We start from the raw sequence: 21,975 nt of genomic DNA, 5'->3' as shown, positions 1-21,975 counted from the left end.
GGATATTTGTCTGCCTATCTTTCATTCTTTAATACTCCTCCAATGCTTCCCTGCTTATTTCCTCTTCATAATTTTCAAAACATATTTGTCCCATTGTTGTCAATGTCTTTGATGTACACACCTAATTCTGAAGGAGGCTGGTGATTGCTGTTTTTCAGTGCAGTTCAACTTGTTTCATTCAGGGACATTTTGACATGAATTTCCTGGTGTAGAAGGCCAGATTTTCTCATGTGTCCCAGCTTGTTTTAAGAACACTTTAATGCCGAGGGACAGAGTGGTGTTGTGTCTGACAGAGTAGGAGGCACTAACTGCTTCCCTTCTTACACTCTGCTGGGCACTCAAACCACCTCAGGAAAATATACACCTTGACAGATTTGTTTTTTTTTTTTTTTAATTTTTGTCTGAAATTAAATCCCGATGTGACAGTAATATGCACTTGCAAATATATAAGATTTTTTCACCTGGGAGTCATATTCACTAGTCTCAGCAGGCACAGTGCTCACTGCTCACAAGCTTGGAGGGTGTGATGATTTGCCTTTCAGGATTTTGACCATTTTTTCTATTCATGTACAGGCTTTTTCACCTTTTAAGAATATTTTTCTTATTGGAATTAACAAGAACTTGCTCATTAAAAATTCATTTTATTTTGTTCTTGCTTGTTTTAAATATTTTTCTATAACATATGTTGAAGTAAAAAAGAGCATGAAATTTCACTTAAAGTAAAATTTAGGTGTGATTTCTTTTATTCTGTGTGCCTTTTTGGTCAGGTCTCCCTAGTCTACGGTTTGAAAAATAGATGTGCTAATTTTACTATTTAATTTTTCCTCTGAGACTTGGAAAGATTTTGCCTCAAGTATGAATTAGATAACATCAATTCTATATTCCAAAATTATTTACTTTCACCACTAGTCAAACAGGTCATTATTCTTGTACTGTTTTTCAAGACCAGCTAGATAATGCATGGAAGAGTCACTTAAACACAGATTGTTTCTCCATTTTGTATTCTGTCCTGGTGCTATATCCATATCTTCAATTCTATTTAAAATATTTTGCCTAATAAAAAATTGCAACTATTGGTTTTTCTGTCATATTCTCCCCTTAGCATTCTCAATTATTTTCACTAATTTCCTGAACTTACCATGCTTCCAGAAAACCTCTTAAGCCATATTAACATTACCTTATAAATATCTCAATGAATTTTTAAAATAGTTTATACTAATATACAAATCATCCAAATTTTCCATTTTAAGCACTGTTAAGTGTACAATACAGTGGTATTAATGATATTCACATTTATTGTGCTGTCATCACCAATATCCATTACCCAAAGGTTTTAATCATCTCTAATAGAAAACCCTCACCCACTAAAAAATAATTCCCTTTCTCCTTCTCATCCTCTGGGCCCTGTAACTTGTAATGTTTAATTGTTTTAACTTTTTTTAACCAAACAATGTTATTGATGCATATTCATGGAGCATACAATTCATCAAAAATGCACAATCAATGATATTTGGTATAATCACATATTTGTGCATTCATCACTTCAATCATTACTGGACTATTTTCATTAATTCCATCATAATACTACTAAACTTTTATAGCATGTTTGTTTGTAGACCATTGACATAGTTGTGACATTTTTTTAGGAGGTGCCAGGGATTGAACATGAGACCTCATACATGGGAAGCAGGTGCTCAAGCATAGAATTAAACCCAGTTCCCTGATTTTAGATGCTTTTACATTCCTCAATAGATCTTTATGATACTGTTCATTGGTAACAGAGGAATTGATTTATGGGTAAATTTACTGTGAATTTATTGTTAATAAATTTCTTAATAATAATCAATCATGATTATGTCAATTGTTATTATATTAAAATGCATAAATGAAATTGCCCAATATTATACCATTAATAATATTAAAGAATTTATTATTAATTTATTGCTATCATATCTATTTCCCATAAAGCTTTAATAAATTATTGATATTATATTTAAATGCCACTAACAGTTGTATATATTCGGTTGACTACTTCCTTATCAATTACAAACAATTTTCACATTTCCTCTTGGGTTTCCCATTGACCCATCTTACTACCATGAAAAGATTGTGGTTTGCTCCTTTCTTTCCATTCTAATTTGCCTGTTATTTAATCGCTAGCAATTCCAGTAAGGTACAAAGCAATCCTGAAATTAACAGGCCTTATCCTTACCTTGATTTTAAAGGAAATTCTTATTGTTCAGGGATTCATCAAGCAAATTACATCCCATGATACATGAGGCATATGACATTCTGCATCAGCAAACTTGGCTAATGGTTTTGGCTCATTCAGATCTGGAATGGGGAGAGCATCTGCCTGTGTAGATCAGCCCCTGAGTGGGGGTGATCCTTCTTTACCTCACCCTCAGCCACCTCCAATTTTTACTCAATATCTATCCATATAAGCAGAGTCTAATTTCTGATTTTGAGTGTTTTTTTGTGTGTGTGTTTATTCATATTAAAATACTCTTCTCCTAACAAATATATTCAGTTACATGCTCAATTTTCTTTAATGCTTTATCAACTTCTATGAGTGCATACATTTTAATCATTGCAGAAAAGTGAAGACTGATAGGAAATTATCTAATTTGCTAATAGTCTTTTTTTAAAAGATTGTTTCATATTATTTTCTGCATGGTGTTTTTTTCCCTATGTATTAGAAGAGTTTCCTTCAGGGTAATTCAATTTTTTCCATAGGAGATTTTATTATCCTACTTCCTTGTAAAACGTGATTACAGGACACATTTAAAGAAATAAATGAAAACTTGAAAACCAAAGTATGCAATTAGTTACAAAGATACCAAAGATTACTAAAGATAAGAGCCATAATTAACCATAGGTAAGTATATTTATAGATGGGTGAGGAAAAAATGCATCCTTAGGAATCGAATGGTGCATTCATAATAATAAAATGTTCAAATCTGCACAAAGGAAAATCAATTATTATAAATACATAAAGATATAGTAGCCTCAAATAAATAAACAATAAAGAGAAACAAGATATAAAATCAGGCATCATAGTGACAAATTTCAACCTTTCTCTCCCAAATGATAAAATATATCTATTAAATATAAATTATATTTGAAAAAAGCTTACCAAGTTTGTTTTTTTTTGAGCACATTTGGAAACCTGTGTCTAATGGTGAAATGTACAGTATGGAATACCTATTACTGTGTTAATCAAGTCTGTAAAAAAGGACTTTTGAAATGAAAGCAGATTTTCATTCTTCTTGGAAATTCTTTTGCTGGGTAATAAAAATGTAAAGAATTTCATTTGTGCCCAGAAATGACTTATTGATTAAGGAAGTGAAACTGCACAAATCAACAATAAAGATGAAAAGAATAAGAGTCATATGAAGGGAATAGAACTGAAGATCTTGGATTAATATTAATGTTAATAGGACTGTAATATTTTTTGTCTTTATTTATTTAATATTACATTCAAAAAACCTGAGGTCCCCATATACCCCCCATACCCCTTACCCCACTCCTCCTCCCATGGCAGCAATCTCCTCCATCATTATGAGACATTCACGGCATTTGGTGACTGTCTCTGAGCACTGCTGCACATCATGGTCAATGGTCCACATCATAGACCACAGTCTCCCACAGTCCACCCAGTGGGCCATGGGAGGACATACAATGTGCAGTAACTGTCCCTACAGCATCACCCAGGACAACTCCAAGTCCCAAAAGCGTCTCCACATCTCATCTCTTCCTTCCATTCCCCACACCCAGCAGCCACCATGGTCACTTTCTCCACACCAATGCCACATTTTCTTCGATTAGTAATCACAATGGTTCATGAATGGAATATCAGTAAGTCCATTCTAATCCATATTCTATTCCTCCAAACTGTGGACCTTGGAATCTTTGTATCCACTCCACATCTATATCAAGAAAGGGCTTAGATTCCACATGGATGCAATCTTCCTGCTTTCAGTTGAAGGCACTCTTGGCTCAATGGTGTGGTGGTTGACTTTCTTCAATTCCATGTTAGCTGAGTGGGATAAGTCCAATAAACCAGAGTGTAGGAGCTGAAGTCCGTTGAGGTTCAGGGCCTGGCTATCATATAGTCAGTCTAGAGATTGAAGTCCCCTGTGTATATATTGAACTCCAGCACCAACTATATTTCTGTTAAAAGTAACAGGAGAGGCTTGGGGAAAAGATCACGTCTGATTCCAGCTCCATCACACAGAACCATAAACTCCAAAGTAGGGCCAACTGACATGGCACTGAACTCCATCTGCCATGTCCATAGAACCTGTGGTTCTCTGTAGCCCTCAGAAGAACCAATTACTGGGGTTGTATCTACTTTATCTGTCTCTGTAATATTTTAATAAAGAAATGGTTAAGAGACCTTTTAGACATCATAACACTTTTCCCTTTACAATACTACATTGTTTCCAGTCCTATTAGGTATAGTTAGGCATAAACTCACACTTCATTATTTTTCTTCTCTCAAATATTCCTGCCTTGCATGATTCTTCCTATACTGTGCTCTGATATTCTTCTCAGTTTGTTGATGTTGGAAGATGGCAGATCCAAAATTTGATGGGGTAGAGCCTTCAGTGAATTGATTGTCATTCTTTTTGTGGACACTTCTCACCATGCAGATGTTATGCCCCTCTGTCTCTCACATCCAATTCTACCTAAGCACTGGAACTGAACTTTTGAAGAGATAAAACCTTCAGTTGGAATTACTCTAACTTCAACTTCATGACAATAATACTGTCATTATATAAACCATTTAATAATGTATTAATATGAAAAAAATCATTTTTATTTCCTGATATAAAGAATAAATTAAAAATTCTATATGAATTTCATCACTCATTACACTTTCCTTTGTAAACAGTATCATCTTCCTCCAAGGAAGCAGAATTCAATCATAGCAATCAAATACCTTTTTGCTCTTTTTGAATTAGATAAATTTCTAAGGCTTCAGAAGAACTCATCGAGAATGAGACTACTTGTGCTTTCAACCTGAATTTGGTCATTTAATTGAATTTGAAGATAATCATGATTTCAGTCTTCTGCCTTCCAAACAGGTTTGAGACCAAGAACTACCAGTATGTTCTGGCCTTGATTTTTGCAATTGAAGAGATCAACAGGAACCCCCATCTTTTACCCAACATTACTTTGGGATTTGATCTGTACAATTCACTACACAGTGAACAGACAACATTGGAGAATCCCATTATTTGGCAATCAGGACTGGACAAGGACCTCCCTAATTACACCTGCAGGAAAGAGACCAAGTCTATAGCAGCCCTTACGGGAACAACGTGGGCAGTTTCTACCCAGATTGGGACACTGCTGGAACTCTACAAAATTCCACAGGTGAACCTCATTAGAGGGAAGATGAATTAATGTTTCCTTTGCTATTTTCAGTGACCTTAAAAGAAAAAGTCAAAAGAGGCAATTGTGTTCACACATTTCTCAAAGGGTACAGCTAGTATACAGAGACATGGTGGGATGTTCACATATCCTTTCCCAGAACATAAGTGAGGTCAGGTGAGTAAGAGACAAAGGAGTTTCCTAGACCCTTGAAACTGATCAATTAATTTCCATTATTCTCTCAGGGATTGGGAGATGATTAGAATATAAAAAGAGCAAGTCTTCCCTTCTTCCTCTTTAAAACATTGCTTAATTTTCATCTGGGCTGAGTTTGTGCTTCTGACTAATTCTCTTTCTCATACTGGCTATTTAATCCTTCCCCTTTAGCTTGCTTATGGCCTTTATGACCCACAACTGAGTGATGATGGACAGTTTTCATCTCTCTATCAGATTACCCCCAAGGACACATCTCTGGCTCTTGGCATGGTCTCACTGATGCTTCATTTTAGTTGGAACTGGGTGGGACTGGTCATCTCAGAAGATAAGAGAGGTGTGAAGTTCCTATGGGACTTGAGAGAAGAGATGGACAAAAAGGGAGTCTGTGCAGGCTTTCTGGAAATGATTCCTGTCACTGAGAGGTCATATTACTCAAAAGACTGGCAATAACATTTACGGATCAGAAAATCAACAGTAAATGTGACTCTCATTTATGGTGACTCTGACTCACTAATGGGATTGAGCTTTTGGAGATGGAATTTCTTAGTAATAGGGAAAGTTTGGATCACAACCTCACAATGGGATTTTAGCACCAGCGAGAGAGACTTTTTACTTGATTCATTCCCTGGGGCCCTCATTTTTTCACAGAATATTGGTGAACTGCCTGATTTTAAAACTTTCATGCAGACAGTTAAACCTTCAAAATACCCAGAAGACATTTACCTCACGAAATTGTGGTACGTCTCTTTTGATTGCTTGGTTTCTGAATCTGATTGTAACACTCTGGAGAATTGTCCTCCCAATGCCTCCTTGGAGTTGCTGCCTTGGTGGCTGTTTGACAAGGACATGAAAGTAGGAAGTTACAATGTGTATAATGCGGTGTATGCTGTAGCTCAGATCCTTCATGAAATGCTTCTTCAACGATTAGAAATGCAGTCAGTGGAAAATGGAGATGGACTGGGTGTTTACCCCTGGCAGGTAATACCTCTTCCATTGAACAATATCTGTATTTCAGAACATGCCATAATCATGACTTTCTTGGTGTGGAACATATGCTCAAGTCAAGAAGTTTAGGGTTGTCTCTCCAAAAGAGCAAGAGATTGTTTACTTGTTCACTGTCTAAGAGGTAAACCTAGACCTAGGTAGAAATGGTCATGAACAGGAAGGTGCTGATAGCAGATATGGAGGGAGTTATTAATCAATGCCAATGTTTCATGTTACTAAGGCCCTCAACATTCTGCCCTGCTAATATTTTTAATATAAAATACCTAGACCTCTTCCATTAAACATTTGCATGACAACAGGAACAAACTTGTTTTTGAATTAGTTTTAGGCACTCTGTAAGATACTGTACATCAATCATATCATTTAATTCTGCAACCTCTTCAGGTATTGCTGACCTTACTTGGGGAGAATTCAGTTAGTAATTGAGGGTGCTGAGATTTGATTCTTCTATTAAGGTTTGTTCATATCACACACTCACAGATTGTTTTGATTTCATTGTATTTGGAATTTTCTCCTGAAAATATTTTGTAAATGCTATAACATTTTAGTCCACCTTACGGTTTCTTTTTTCTTTTTTTTTTTTTTACTTAATTGAATGTTAATGATAAAGTTGCCTTAGGAAGCAGGGATGACAGAGGATGAGAGACGTTACCACCTTGGTGCTCTGCCTTATTCAGTGGGCACAATTGCTCACAGGTGTGTCTCTTATAGCTACATCCATTTCTAAAGAACATCCAATTTAACAATTCTGCTGGTGATCCAATGAATTTGGATAAGGAAAGGAAATTTGAAGCTAGGGATGACATTCTCTACTTTTGGAATTTTCCAGAAGGTTTTGGACATAAAGTTAAAGTAGGACATTTTAACTCAGATGTGCCACGTGATCAACAATTGTCTCTTTCTGAGTAGATGATAGAATGGGCCACAGGATTTTCAGAGGTAGGTAGGCCACAATTACAATACTTAATATTACACAAAAGTAACAAAATCTTGCAATGGATATTTTATTAGTGTAGATTCTCTAAAGAAAGATAATCAACATGAGATATCTGTAAATAGTAAATGAGTTCATATAGTTCTCTCATGGGACCAAGGGATGAACATGTCCAGATTCTGCAGGCAGTCTGCAAACAGGCATTCCGGTGAAGGTCCCATGAAAGTCCTTGGTGGAGTTTACAGGAGATATTGGCTATTCAAAGAGCAGGGAATTTCTCTCCAAATGCTGAAATCACTTTTTATTTTAAGGCACTGAATTGATCGGATAAAAACTTATCCATTGCTGACAGCATTCTCCCTGGTTGATTGTACATGTAATCAGTCATCTATGCAGTCAATTCACTGATGACTAAAGTCCTTAAGTGTCCTTTATTACAATTAGCCCAAGGTTTACTTGATCAAACACTGGCTGTGTTAACACATTGACCTAACCTCCACAGCAGTTGTCTTCCTCCTTCCTGCTAAGTAAGTGTTCACATTATTAGTTTAACCACTTACCTTTACACAAGAAAATTTTTCTCACATACTGTCCACAGGATGGGAAAAGAAAACATTTATTTAAAGATACATTTCTAAATTATTTTATTTCATATCATAAAATAAACCTGACATCTTATCAATAAATTTGATTTAGGCACTTAAAATTTAAAATTGTTGATACCCAATACCCCAAACCATCTAATGGTTGGAGAAGTAAATACACAGCTGTTAATAACATGTATCTGGTTTTCTTCCCAGACTCCCCACTCTGTATGTAGTAAGAAGTGTTTGCCTGGATTCAGGAAGACCTTTCAAGAAGGAAAAGCAGCATGTTGCTTTCTTTGCACCCCCTGCTCAGAGAATGAGATTTCCAATGACACAGGTAAGTTTTGCCCTCAAAAAGGTCCCCACCTCTCCTTTATATCCCCTGACCACACAAGGTAGTGGAAAGAATCTGGAGGAAAACTACAGAAACAAATTTCTTCTTTCCTTTGTTTAGTAATTTCGTTTTTATAATAAAAATATTTCCCTTTGATATAACACCCTTTCTATGCCCTTAAGTAATTTACTTGAGTCATTGTTGAGACACACTGAAGGCCAAATAGTTTCTGGAAAGACCTTTGTTGACCGCACCAAATTAATATACCTTTCATGCCTCTCTTGGAATTTAACACATGTGATTACAAGTATCTGCTTTCCATCTTGATTGAAAGAATGTTTAGATTATAATTAAGTAATGTGTTTTAACCTTACTCCATTTCTGTGTCTAAAACTGTTCATGACACAGAGCAGATATTCAGAAAGTTTGGAAATGATTTAGGGAATATTTAGTTCTATTGCGTCCAACATGAGGATGAAGTAACAAAGTCTTAATGAGGAATTTCTGTTTCTGCTCTCCTCTAGTTCACAGGTAAATGGGAAGGTAAACATAGACTATTTTTGTCCATGTTTCAAATATGCTATAAATATTTGAACAGGGTCCTAGGAACCAGTACTTTCCTTGGGAGGAAGGTTTGATGGAATTCCTCACAGAGGCAGTCACATTAGTATTATGTAAGAAGAGTGGAGGATGTGATAAAATCTTGGCCAAATTATTATATATAAAATAAAATAAAATAAAATAAAAGGAAATAATCACTGCACATAATTTTCAGAATTTCAGAGTACCAAAACACAGTTTCTATGTGACAGGATCTCACAGAATATTCGGTATGTGGTTTGAGACATGATGTAGAAAAGAGCTAAATATTCTTTACATAATATAATTAACAAGTTTAAATTTTTTTTTCAGTATTACGTATTTCAATTTTTTTTATTGACTTTGTAATAATATTACATTAAAAATATATATGTGAGGTCCCATTCAACCCCACCCCCCCACCCCCCTCTCCCCCCCCCCCCCAACAACACTCGTTCCCATCATCATGACACATCCCTTGGATTTGGTAAGTACATCTTTGGGCACCTCTGCACCTCATAGACAATGGTCCACATCATGGCCCATACTCTCCTCCATTCCATCCAGTGCGCCCTCTGAGGATTAACAATGTCCGGTGATTACCTCTGAAGCACCATCCAGGGCAGCTCCATGTCCCAAAGACGCCTCCACCTCTCATCTCTTCCTGCCTTTCCCCATACCCATCGTCCACCATGGCCACTTTTCCCAATCCAATGCCACCTCTTCTATGTGGGCATTGGATTAGTTGTGTCCATTGCACCTCTATGTCAAGAGGAGGCTCAGATTCCACATGGATGCTGGATGCAATCCTCCCATATTTAGTTGTAATCATTCTAGTCTCCATGGTGTGGTGGTTGTCCTTCTTCAACTCCATCTTAGCTGAGTGCGGTAAGTCCAATAAATCAGATTGTAGGTGCTGGAGTCTGTTGAGGCTCAGGACCTGGCTATCACATTGTCAGTCCAGAGATTCAAATCCCCTAAATATATCTTAAACCCCAACATTAACTGCACCTCCAGGACATTAGCATGAAAGTCTTATGAAGGGAGATCCCATCTGAGTCCAGATTCATCACACATAAACACCATTTCCAAAGAGGGGCCATCTGACATGGTAGTTAACCCCATCGGCCATGACCATAACTCCCATGGGTCTCTTTAGCCTTCAAAGGAACCAATATCTGGGGGTTATATCTGCTTTATCTGTCTCTCTGACTCTGCTCAGTTGTGCATGAGGGCAATCCTTCTGCCAGCCTCCAGACTCTTTTTTAGAAACTCGTAGCCATATAAACTCATTTCTCCTTTCCATTTCCCCCTTACTTTAGGTCAAACAGCATTTTAAAGTCATGTTATTTTATGTAGACAGGGATATTCTGCTGATCTGCATTGAACCTTCCGTATAAGGTCCTTTTCCAGTTGCATCATCAGTTGGTAGTTGATAGTGGTCCCTCGGTGCCAGGGAGGCTCATCCCTGGGTGTCATGTCCCACACTGGGGGGAAGGCATTGCATTTACATGCTGAGTTTGGCTTCGAGACTGGCCACATTTGAGTAACATGAAGGCTGACAGGAGGGAATTCCCAGGCACAATGTTGCTCTAGGCCTTGTTCTTATTTTAGGTTTATCAGCTCACAAGCATAGTCATTAACATCAGGGGCTCACTGTTGAACCCTCACTCCCTCCCGCTCCCCGCCGCTGTACCTGGGAGACTGTCGCTGCTCCCCTAGGGACCACGACAGAGCACCACTGGCCAGGAACCCAGTACCCCCCCAGCTGTGGTTTTTAATTGTTGCCACTATGAGTATATCCAAACATTACCATGCACCCTGGACATATGTTCTGTACAGCTCCCTGTCAGCCATATATCACCTGTCATTGGTATCCCATACCAGTATCCCTCCATTGCCATTGTTGAAACACTCTGTGATCCAGAACTCCCCGAAATTTGAAGCCCAATATAATGTCATGGTCCCTTACTAGGGGGGGGGGGGGGGGGGGTGGGGGGGGGGGGGGGGGATGGCATTGCGTGGGTAAGGATAGATAAAGAACTTAGATAAAGAATGTTGACTTGAAAAAATTTCCACATCCTATCTTTTTTTTTTTTTTCCCCTAATTATTCAGCTTTTCTTCACAGGAGTCCTAGACCACAGAAATGCACATATATAATATACAGCACTCCCACACATCCACCAGAAAACCTTTTCCCTTCCACAGTGATACTCGTACGCCCTATTCATATCATATTTACTTAAAGTGATGTACAGAGTCTGAGACATTAGCTTTCTAACAAGGTAACATCTGTGCTTACATTATGGTGCATACTTTAGGATACACAGTTCTTTACATTTTTAGTTATCCTATGTTTTACATTATGGTTTACATTATCAGTCTGTCATCTCCTATATGTTATGGTGTAATATTACATGTTTTGTATCCATCCTTGTGTACTCTCAAGAAACTCCTCTCTTACCCCCCATTTACTTTGGTTCCACACATTTAACGTCCATTTTCCCTTCCAACTTGGTGCCCACAGTGACAGCCAACCTTCGTTTCCTGAGGAGCCACTTCTAGAGATAGATGGAATAGTGTTCAGGGCCTAACTTGCTCAACTGCCCCAATGCCCTGGAAGCCACCCTTTCTCTCGAGGGATACAGTTCCCTCTATTTGATGGCATTAGTCCTCCCCAGGATGTGGGTCCACCCCCACTCTCACTACTTGGGATTCTACCCCATGGTGTCACCCACTCTGGCAGAATGAGCATTTAGACATTCCCCAGGAGCCCGTCCTGCATCAGACACTCCCCTCCGAGCATTCTAAACAGGTAACCCTCTTTATTTTATTTTGATATGATTTTTTCGGCATTTTACTCTCCACCAACTCCTGACCCTCTCCTGTGTTCGTATGCTACCCCTCCCTCCCCCCACTTTTGGGTAACGTTACCCATCCTTCCCTCCCCAGCCACCCTCAAACCCGTAAAGCCCCAACCAAAGGCAACCCCTTGCCCCCCTTTTATCTCTTCTTTGTGTTCATACTTACCACCATCTCGTCTTAAATTCCACCCCTGCAGACATTATAAATATTCATATATTAAATTCTAGAATCACTTCTATGGTTGGAAATTTCTAAGTTTTTTTTGATAATTAATATGTAGTTGAATTTCCTGAAATGTTTACTATTATTTCAGTTATTTGAGACCTGTTCAACTGATGAAATAACATGGAATTTAGTCAATGTGGAAAAAGGTTCATGTACACATTTTTATATGGTAAGTTTGAATAAATGTTCCATGTGCACATATAAAGGAATAGTCTAACCAAAAATTCATTTCCCAAACATATGGAGATTAAGAAATACACTATTGAGGAAGTGGGGCAAGATGGTGTCTGATTGAATGCACCTTTGTCATCTCTCTTGTAAAAACCTGGATAAGTGGAAAGAGAATCCTCCCTGAGGGGGCAGTCTGGTAATTTACAATGCAGCAGGTGTCTGCAAACCATACCCAAAATCAGGAAAACATGAACAAATCCAATGAACAAGCTAAAAACCAGGAAGAGAATCAGAACATTGAACAACCAATTAAACTCTCAAAACATTATAACATGGATCAATTTAATGAAGAGAAGGAAGAGATTAAGGATGTTAAGAAAACACTTGGGGATCATAGAGAACACATTTTAAACATATGTAAAAAAGATAACAGATATGATGGTGATAAACAGTACCATCCAAGAAATCAAAAATACACAATCAGCAAACAACAGCAGTTTTGAAGAGGCAGAGGAAAGAATTAGTGATGAGGCAGACAGTACATCTGAAATCAAACAAATAGTAGAATTATTGGTAAAAAGAGGGAAAAAAATACAGCGGGGACATAGGGACCTAAATTACAATGCAATATACTCAAACATGCATCCCAGAATGAGAAGAGAATGGAAAGGGGACAGAAGGGGTGTAGGAGGAAAAAAATGACTAAAAGCATCACAAACCTATTGAGGGAGATGGATAAACATGTCCAGGAAGCACAACATACCCCAAACAACTTTAATCCCCAAATGCCCACACCAAGACATAATCTTGTCAAATTATCCAATACTCAAGACAAAGAGAAAATACTGAAAACAGTGACAGAAAAAGAACCATCACATACAAGGGAGGCTCCATATGATTAAGTGCTGATTTTTCATCTGAAAACATGGAGGCAAGAAGGGAGTCATATGTCATCCACAAGGCAGTAAAAGGAAAAAATTTCCAACCAAGAATACTCTATTCACCAAGCTAGCTTTCAAAAATGATGGAGAGTCAAAATATTCACAGATAAACAGAAACTAAGAGAGTATGCCAACAAGAAGACTGTCCTTCAAGAGATAACAAAAGAAATTCTCGATGAAGATAGAAAAAAAAAACACATGAGAGATAGAGTTGAAGGAGACTGTTAGAACAACTAAGAAGAGAAAAAGAGAGGGAAAAAAAGAACCCAAACATATCACAAAGACAAATGCAAAGAAAATATGTCTAATAAAAGTAATTCCCTGAAAGTTATAACAATGAATGTCAAGGGATTAAACTCATCAGTTAAGAGACACAGATTGGAAAAATGTGTAAGGAAATAAGACATATCTATAAGCTGTCTACAAGAAACACATCTTAGACCAGGGATTCGAGGACATTAAAAGTGAAAGGCTGGAAAACAATCTTACAGGTAAACAATAACCAAAAATGGGCCATATTAACATCGGACAAAATAGATTTTAATGCAAAACTATCATGAAAGACAAACAAGGACACTACATACTAGTGAAAGGGATAATCTTTCAAGAAGAAATAACTATCATAAACATTTATGCCCATAATGAGAGCACCTTCATATATATGAGACAAACACTGGAAACCCTAAGTGAAAGAATGGATGTCTCTACAATTATAGTCAGGGTTTTAATATACCACTATCACCTTGGACAGAATAACTCAACAGAGAATCAGTAAAGAAACAAAGACCTTGAACAATATATTAAAGGACCTGGACCTAATAGACGTATACAGAGCATTACACCCAAATACAGCAGGATTTATATTATTCTTAAGTGCACATGGATCATTCTCCAAGATACCCTACATGCTCGGTCACATTATTAAGATGTCTATACTACCCAAACTTATTGACAAACTCAATGACATCCCAAGAAAAATCAACACAGCATTTTTTTAACACTTGATGTGGTATAATTTTATATTTTCATTCTTCTTTATTTTTTATTAAATTGTCGTTTTAAAGGATATATAAATAATAAAAAGTTACATTTTTGTCTTTATTTTTTAATATTACATTAAAAAAATATGAGGTCTCCATAACCCCCACCCTCTTTACCCCACTCCTCCCCCCATAACAACAACCTCCTCCATCATCGTGAGACAGTCATTGCATTTGGTGAATACATCTCTGAGCACCACTGCACCTCATGGTCAATGGTCCACACCATAGCCCACACTCTCCCACTGCCCACCCAGGGGGCCATGGCAGGACATATAATGTCTGGTAACTGTCCCTGCAGCAACACCCAGGACAACTCCAACCCTGAAAATGCCCCCACATCATATCTCTTCCTCCCACTCCCTACCCCCCAGCCACCATGACACTTTCTCCACACCAGTGCCATATGTTGTTGATTACTAATCACAATATTTCATGAATAGATTATCAGTAAGTCCACTCTAAATCATACTCTATTCCTCCATCTTGTGGACCTTAGAATGGTTGTGTCCACTCAACATCTATATCAAGAGGAGGCTTAGATTTCCCATTTTGATACTGGATGCAATTTTCCTGCTTTCAGTCATAGGCACTCTTGGCTCCCTGGTGTGGTGGTTGACCTTCTTCACCTCCTGGGTAGCTGAGTGGGATAAGTCCAATAAACCAGAGTGTAGGAGTTGCAAGTCTATTGTGGCTCAGGGCGCGGCTATCACATGATCAGTCCAGAGATTCAGGTCCCCTGGGTGTACCTTAAATTCCAACACCAACTACAGTTCTGGTAAAAGTAACAGGAGAGGCTTGTGGACAAAGAACTGATGACAATTCTTATGGGCCTGTGTGCTTGAAATTTGAACTAGTCCTAGAGATGCAAGGTGCCCAAGATTTACCTCCTGAGAGCCTCCCAATTGTTCACATGTGGCCACTATCTAAGCAAAACTCAGCATGTAAATTCATTACCTTCCCCCCACCATGGGACAAGACTACCAGGGATGAGCCTCTGTGGCACAGATGGATTACCACCAATCACTAACTGGTGATGCAACTAGAAAAATGCCTTGAATAAAGGGGGAATGGCAAAGACAAATGAGTATATATGGCTAAGATTCTTTTAAAAAGTGTCAGGAATGATGATGGGAGACTGTGTTGCTGTGGGGGTAGTGGTGGGGTGGGGATGGTGGGGTTGAATGGGACCTCATATATTTTGAATGTAATATTTTAAAAAAAGAATAAAAAAATTAAAAAAAATAAAGGCAAAAGGTAGAGAACAATTAAAAAAGGGGGGGGGGTCCTTAGCAGTCTTGCAGGCTGACGTTTAATTTCATGGGGTATGAAACTGGGAGTCAGACACACTGCTCTTTGGAGTAACAGAGAAGGTTCCAATTCTGGCCTCAGGACCCTCTTTCCTACACTATCCCGAGAGCAGTGAACTGAGTCAGGCTTGTTGAGGATTATTGGCAGGAATCCAGAAAAAGAGTGTGTAAAAAGAGACAAACCCATCACTGAAGGAAGCCACTCTTACCCAGACCCTGTGATTCCCCAGAACTTCCAAGAGCTGTGCACACGTGGTGCCTTGAGGCTGCTCAGCTGGTGTTCTCCACTCTCCTCACCCTCCACCCTTTTCCTGGCATTCACCCCAGAGCAGAGAAGGCTCTTCTCGTCCTTCTTGAGTTGAGGCGAACATCCCTTGTATCTTGAAAGCTCACTACTTATGACTTAAAGTAAAACTTTTGTCTTTAGAAAAATACAAATAAAAAAATAAAAAATAAATAAATAAAATAAAAAAGTGTCAGGAGGTCATCAGATGTGTCATCTTAATACCCACATCATTAGGATCCCAGAGACAGCACAAGCAGATACAATCCCAGTTACAGGTGCTCCTGAGAACTACAGAGAACACAGGTTCTATGATCATGGAAATTGGCTCTGGAGTCCAGCGCCTTGTCAGTGGACCCTACTTTGGAATTTTTGTTCCTGTGTATGAAGGAGTTGTACTCAGATATGAACTTTCTACACATGCCTCTTCTGTTCACTTTTACTGAACCTATAGTTGGCCTAGATTTGGTGTTTATCCAGAGGACTTTAATCTCTGGACTGGTTATGTACATGCTGGGCTTTGAGCCTCAGCAGAGTAGCAGTGCCTACTCTCTGGTTTGTTGGACTTGCATATGTCAGCTAACAGGGAGGTAAAGATGGTCAACAACTGTACCAGGGAACTGAGAGTGCCTCCAACTCCAAGCAGGAGAATTACATCCATCAAACATGTGGGATCTAAACCCCCTCTCAAGATAGCAGCAGAGTGGACATCACCAACCCAGGGTCCTCAGGTTGGAGCAATAAAATATGGATTAGAGTGAATTTACTAGTATTCTGCTATAGAAGTATTGCATCTAGTAATGGAGGAAACTGTAGCATTGATCTGGGGACAGTGGCCATGGTAGTTCCTGAGGACAGGGAAGGGGGAGAAGAGATGAGAGGTGGTGACATTTTCAGGACTTGGAGTAGTCCATAATGATATTAGAGGGGCATATGCTTGACATTATATATCCTGCCATAACCAACTGAATGGACTGGGGGAGAGTGTAAACTACAATGTAAACTTTAATCCATGCAGTGCAGCAGTGCTCCAAAATGTACTCACCAAATGCAATGAATATGCCACAATGATGAAAAATTATGCTGTTGTGGGAGTATTGGGGGAGGTGTTGGATATGTGGGAGCCTTTTATATTTTTTAATGTAACATTTTTTTGAGATATATGTACCTTAAAAGATATTTTAATATAAAAATAAAAAATTAAAGTAAAGAATTACACGAATAAACCATGGTTTAATGTAAATAGCACAATAAGATTTATAAAATGTATAAAACTGGAATTTCCACATTTCAAGTTTCAGGTAATTCAGCTAAAGATATCCTCTGAATATAATATATCATCCTAAATTTTATATATGTGTGTGTGTACTATTAGTATATATATTTTAATGTAAAAATCTGAAGTTATAAGTATCACAAATTAAAATAAGTACAGTAGAATAAATATAAAATAAAAGAATATAATAATTATGAAAATAAAATGTAATGAAAGACAAATATGAAAGGATAAAAACTCAAAGCTGTCTAATGAAAGTCAAAACTGATAAATTAGTAGAATAATGAATTAAGAAATATTACATAATAAATGATTTAAAATTGTAAAATATGTACAGAATTTTTAAAATCAGAAATGGATAGTATAAATAAATTCATTCAAGTTTATGTGAAAATTGAAATGAAATTCCCAAATTCCAAAAAAAATAAATATTACCATATACGTCCCAGTAATAAAGGAAAATCTGAAAAGATTCATATCTTGTTAGGATATTAAACCATAGTTTAAAATGAGATATCTTCTCAAAAAGTTTTTATAAGTCTATGACTTTCCTGAGAAATCCAAACAAACTGTCAAGGAAAAAAGAATACTTATCTACTCAAACTTTTCCAGATACTAGGAAAATGTGAAAAAGACTTCACATTTAATTTTATGAGAAGAGTTTAACATTGGTACCAAATTCTGATAAAATTTTTGCAAGAAACCAAATTTACAGATCGCTTTTTTTCTTGAGACTAAACTTCTATTTGCTAAAAAGAAAAGCTGCAATCCAAATCCAGCTATATTACGTAAAGAAGTTATTGTAATGAAGTTTGTTTTATGCAAAATAATTCAGTAAATGAACCCCCAGAAATGTAGAAACAATCATTTCAAAAAGTTCAGGAAAACATTTAATAAAAATCAGCACTCATTCATTATTTAAAATTAAACAACAAAAATAAGACCAAATTAGAAATAGAAGGGAACAACCAAAGTAGGAGAAAATATGTAAAATAGATCTAGCCAGTGAGAAATCATATCTGACATATATAGAATGCTTTTACAAATGCATAAGACAGACACAAAATACAGTAATAAAAATGGCCTGACTGGTGCACAGGCTCTTCTCAGAAAAACATTTTGAAATGTGCAATGCACAGATGAGCTAGTGTTCAGATTAACTAGGCACCAAGAAATTCGAAACAAAAATCATGGTGAAAAAAACTAAAAACAGGAAAAGGCCTTGGCCCAGTGGTTAGGGCACCTGTCTACCACATGGGAGGTCCATGGTTCAAACTCCAGGCTTCCTTGACCTGTGTGGAACTGGCCCATGTGCAGTGCTGATGCACGCAAGGAGTACCGTGCCATGCAGGGGTGTCTCCCGTGTAGGGGAGCCCCATGCGCAAGGAGTGCGCCCATAAGGAGAGCTGCCCAGCACGAAAGAAAGTGCAGCCTGCCCAGGAATGGTGCCGCCCACACTTCCAGTGCCACTAAGGACAACAGAAACGGACAAAGAAACAAGACGGAGCAAATAGACACAGAAACACAGAGAACAGACAACCGGGGGAGGGGGGGAATTAAATAAATAAATAAATCTTTAAAAAAAAAAAGAAATACTTTAAAAAAAAAAAAGCTAAAAACATTCCTCATAATAGCAAAAATTAAACAACTTCCATGTTAAGGTTCTGACAGAAAAAGGTACACCTGAAATGAATATTGTTTGTTGGAGTTTAAACTGGTGTAACCATTTATAAAACAGGATGGCATTATTTACAAAGATGTTTATATAGTCTATTACCCAGTAATGGAGCATGATATTTGTACTAGATGTACAAAGATGCTCAGAACAGCATTATTGGTAATAACTAAAACCCATAAGCATTTAAACTTCTATCAGCAGTAAAATGTGTAAATAAAATATGATGTATTATTATATTGAAATCTATCCAGCAATATAAGTGAATAGTTTATACAATTTTAAAAAGACCACTATATTTTAGAAATATAAAATAACAAGTGGTGGAGAGGAGTCGTAGAAATTGGAACTCTAGTGACCCATTCATGAGAATGTAGTGTAGTTCAGTCCCTGTGGAATGCATTACAGCACATCCTCAAAAATTTAATGATGCAATCACCATATGATCTGGTAATGCACTTCTAGGTTTACATTAAAAGTGAAAAGAGGTTCTCAGAATAGTAATTGTGTACAATGTGTGTAGCAGCATTATTCATTACACCAACATGTGGAAATAATCCAAGTGTCCATCATAGCTAAATTGATAAAATATGGAACTTGCACATCAGAGAATATTATTCGGCCACAAGGAAAAAATGAATTTCTGAGATATGGTGTTACTTGAAAGAAACTTGTAAATATTACACACTTGAAATATGGAAGTTACAAAAACAAAGAGATTGTACTATATTACTTGCAATAGAATTCTAGAAATATCAAATCTCCAGAGTCAAAAGTTTAGTAGAGTTTACTAGGTAATGGGGGCAGAGTGAAGAGAAAATGAATGTTTAGCAGACTAGATGTGCTTGTAAAAAGAAACTGTATTTGCATACTGTGACATAGTAGAATCTCACAAAAATAGTATTGGGTCAAAGTACCCAAGCAGAAGGAATCTAGGTTACATGTCAACAAGTTAGCATTTTTGAAGATGTGGGAGATGTAATTATTTGCATTTAGGAAAGGTGCTTCAGATGGGCTGCGTAACAGAAGAAAAATATACAGATTATAGCACACAGTTATATGAAGTCAATGCACACAGAGAAACAATGGCTAAAACTACCCAATGTGTTTCTTTTGGTGTCTTGTAAATAAGTTAAAATTACTGAACCTGAGCTGATGACACATTGCTTTTCTCACCAGATACGGACAAGTGTGTGAAGTGTGCAGATCATCAGTATGCAAATAGTGAGAGAAATCACTGCCTTCAAAAAGCTGTAACCTTCCTGGCTTATGGAGACCCTTTGGGGATGGCTCTGGTCTGCACAGCTCTTTGCTTCTCTTTCCTCACCGCTGTTATTCTTGGGGTCTTTGTGAAGCACAGAGACACTCCCATAGTCAAGGCCAATAACAGGATCCTCAGCTACGTCCTGCTCATTTCCCTCATCCTGTGCTTCCTCTGCTCCTTACTCTTCATCGGTCACCCTAACACAGCCACCTGCATCCTCCAACAAATCACATTTGGAATCGTGTTTACTGTGGCTGTGTCTACTATCTTGGCCAAAACAATCACTGTGGTTCTGGCATTCAAGCTCACTGCTCCCAGGAGAAGGATGAGGCAGTATTTGGTGTCAGGAGCACCTAACTTTGTTATTCCCATTTGCTCCCTGATCCAGATGGCACTCTGTGGCATCTGGCTGGGAACCTCTCCCCCATTTGTTGATAAAGATGCACACTCTGAGCCTGGTTATATCATCATTGAGTACAATAAGGGCTCAGCCTCTGCCTTCTACTGTGTCCTGGGATACCTGGGCTGCTTTGCTCTCGGGAGCTTCACTGTAGCTTTCATGGCCAGGAACCTTCCTGACACCTTTAATGAAGCCAAGTTCTTGACCTTCAGCATGTTGGTGTTCTGCAGTGTTTGGGTCACTTTCCTCCCTGTCTACCACAGCACCAAGGGGAAGGTCATGGCAGCTGTGGAGATCTTCTCCATCTTGGCTTCCAGTGCTGGATTACTAGGCTGCATCTTTGCCCCAAAGTGCTATATTATTTTTTTAAAGCCAGATAGGAACACTCACCAGGGTTTAAGGTATCAAACACATTCTAGGGGTAATAAGTCTTCTTAATTTTTAACTCATATTTTTCCTATAACAAATAGAGGGCCTGATAAAAATCTACCAAATGCTTGCTTTCAGGTATTAGATAGAAATATAATGTAATTTTCCTTCAGTTATCACATGAATTTCGTACAGTTTGTCAGTGTTCAGAAACACATCTCTCAGCCTTCTAAATTACTTTTAATCTAAACTACATAATTTGTTTCCTCAAATACAGAGATGAATATGGATATTCTGCCTTCATTGTGTGTGTAATTACCAAATTTACACATATTCTCCCATTTTATTTTGCACTTCTGTTTTTTCTAATATACCTGGTAAGCACTATCAACATTTCCCTCTTTTCATCTCTTTATAGTAATCATAATTATCCAATACTATTTATGGAATATTCCTTACATTCCCCCAGATTGCCATGACCATATTTTAATTATAATAAATTGCTATGTATAAATAACTCCTTCTTCTGGACTTCCTAATGTCTTTATTTGACTTTTTCCCTCTTAAACAAACATCATAATATGTACAACACGATGACACCTTTTATTTTATAGTTGATAGAACATTTCCCTCCTTACTGTACCATTTCAGGACTTGTTGGAGAGAATATCCTCAACATGTCTATGCCACTCAAAAACCTGTCTGTCAGAAATGCTAGTTGTTGGAAAGATGATCTAAAAGAGAAGGGATTCTCTTCCCCTTTCTAGGTTCTCTTTAGAGTCCAGGTCTGATCACACAGGACATGCTGGACGTTTATGTGCTGATCATTATCTTCTGAAATGCAGTGTGTTTAATATTTTACTCTGATTTCAATAAAAATTCATGAAAAATCCTTACACTTGTTATTATTATTTCTTGTTGTTTCTTTTTTTTTTTTTTTGGTCTTTATTTTTTAAAATGTTACCTTAAAAAAAATAAGAGATTTCCAAATAACTCCCACCCCTCTCATCTCATTCCTCCCATATCACCAACCACTTCCATGACCATGGCACATTCATTGCATTTGTTTAATACATTTTTAGTTGTATTATGAAGTACTGTGTTTATTTTGCAGTTCAGAG

The 21,975-nt window shown here is 37.5% G+C and overlaps 2 pseudogenes; one reads left to right on the top strand and one right to left on the bottom strand.

Annotated features, from left to right (window-relative positions):
- The window catches only part of LOC101444093 (vomeronasal type-2 receptor 116-like), a 75,661-nt pseudogene extending 72,032 nt beyond the window's left edge, over positions 1-3,629 (bottom strand).
- A 1,432-nt stretch (positions 3,630-5,061) lies between these two features.
- On the top strand, positions 5,062-20,923 carry LOC131276868 (vomeronasal type-2 receptor 116-like; annotated as a pseudogene).
- Positions 20,924-21,975: the final 1,052 nt, after the last annotated feature.

The sequence above is a fragment of the Dasypus novemcinctus genome, chromosome 30, assembly GCF_030445035.2.
Source record: "Dasypus novemcinctus isolate mDasNov1 chromosome 30, mDasNov1.1.hap2, whole genome shotgun sequence".
In the NCBI taxonomy this organism is placed as follows: domain Eukaryota; kingdom Metazoa; phylum Chordata; class Mammalia; order Cingulata; family Dasypodidae; genus Dasypus; species Dasypus novemcinctus.
This window is presented reverse-complemented; position numbering and strand designations above follow the sequence as displayed.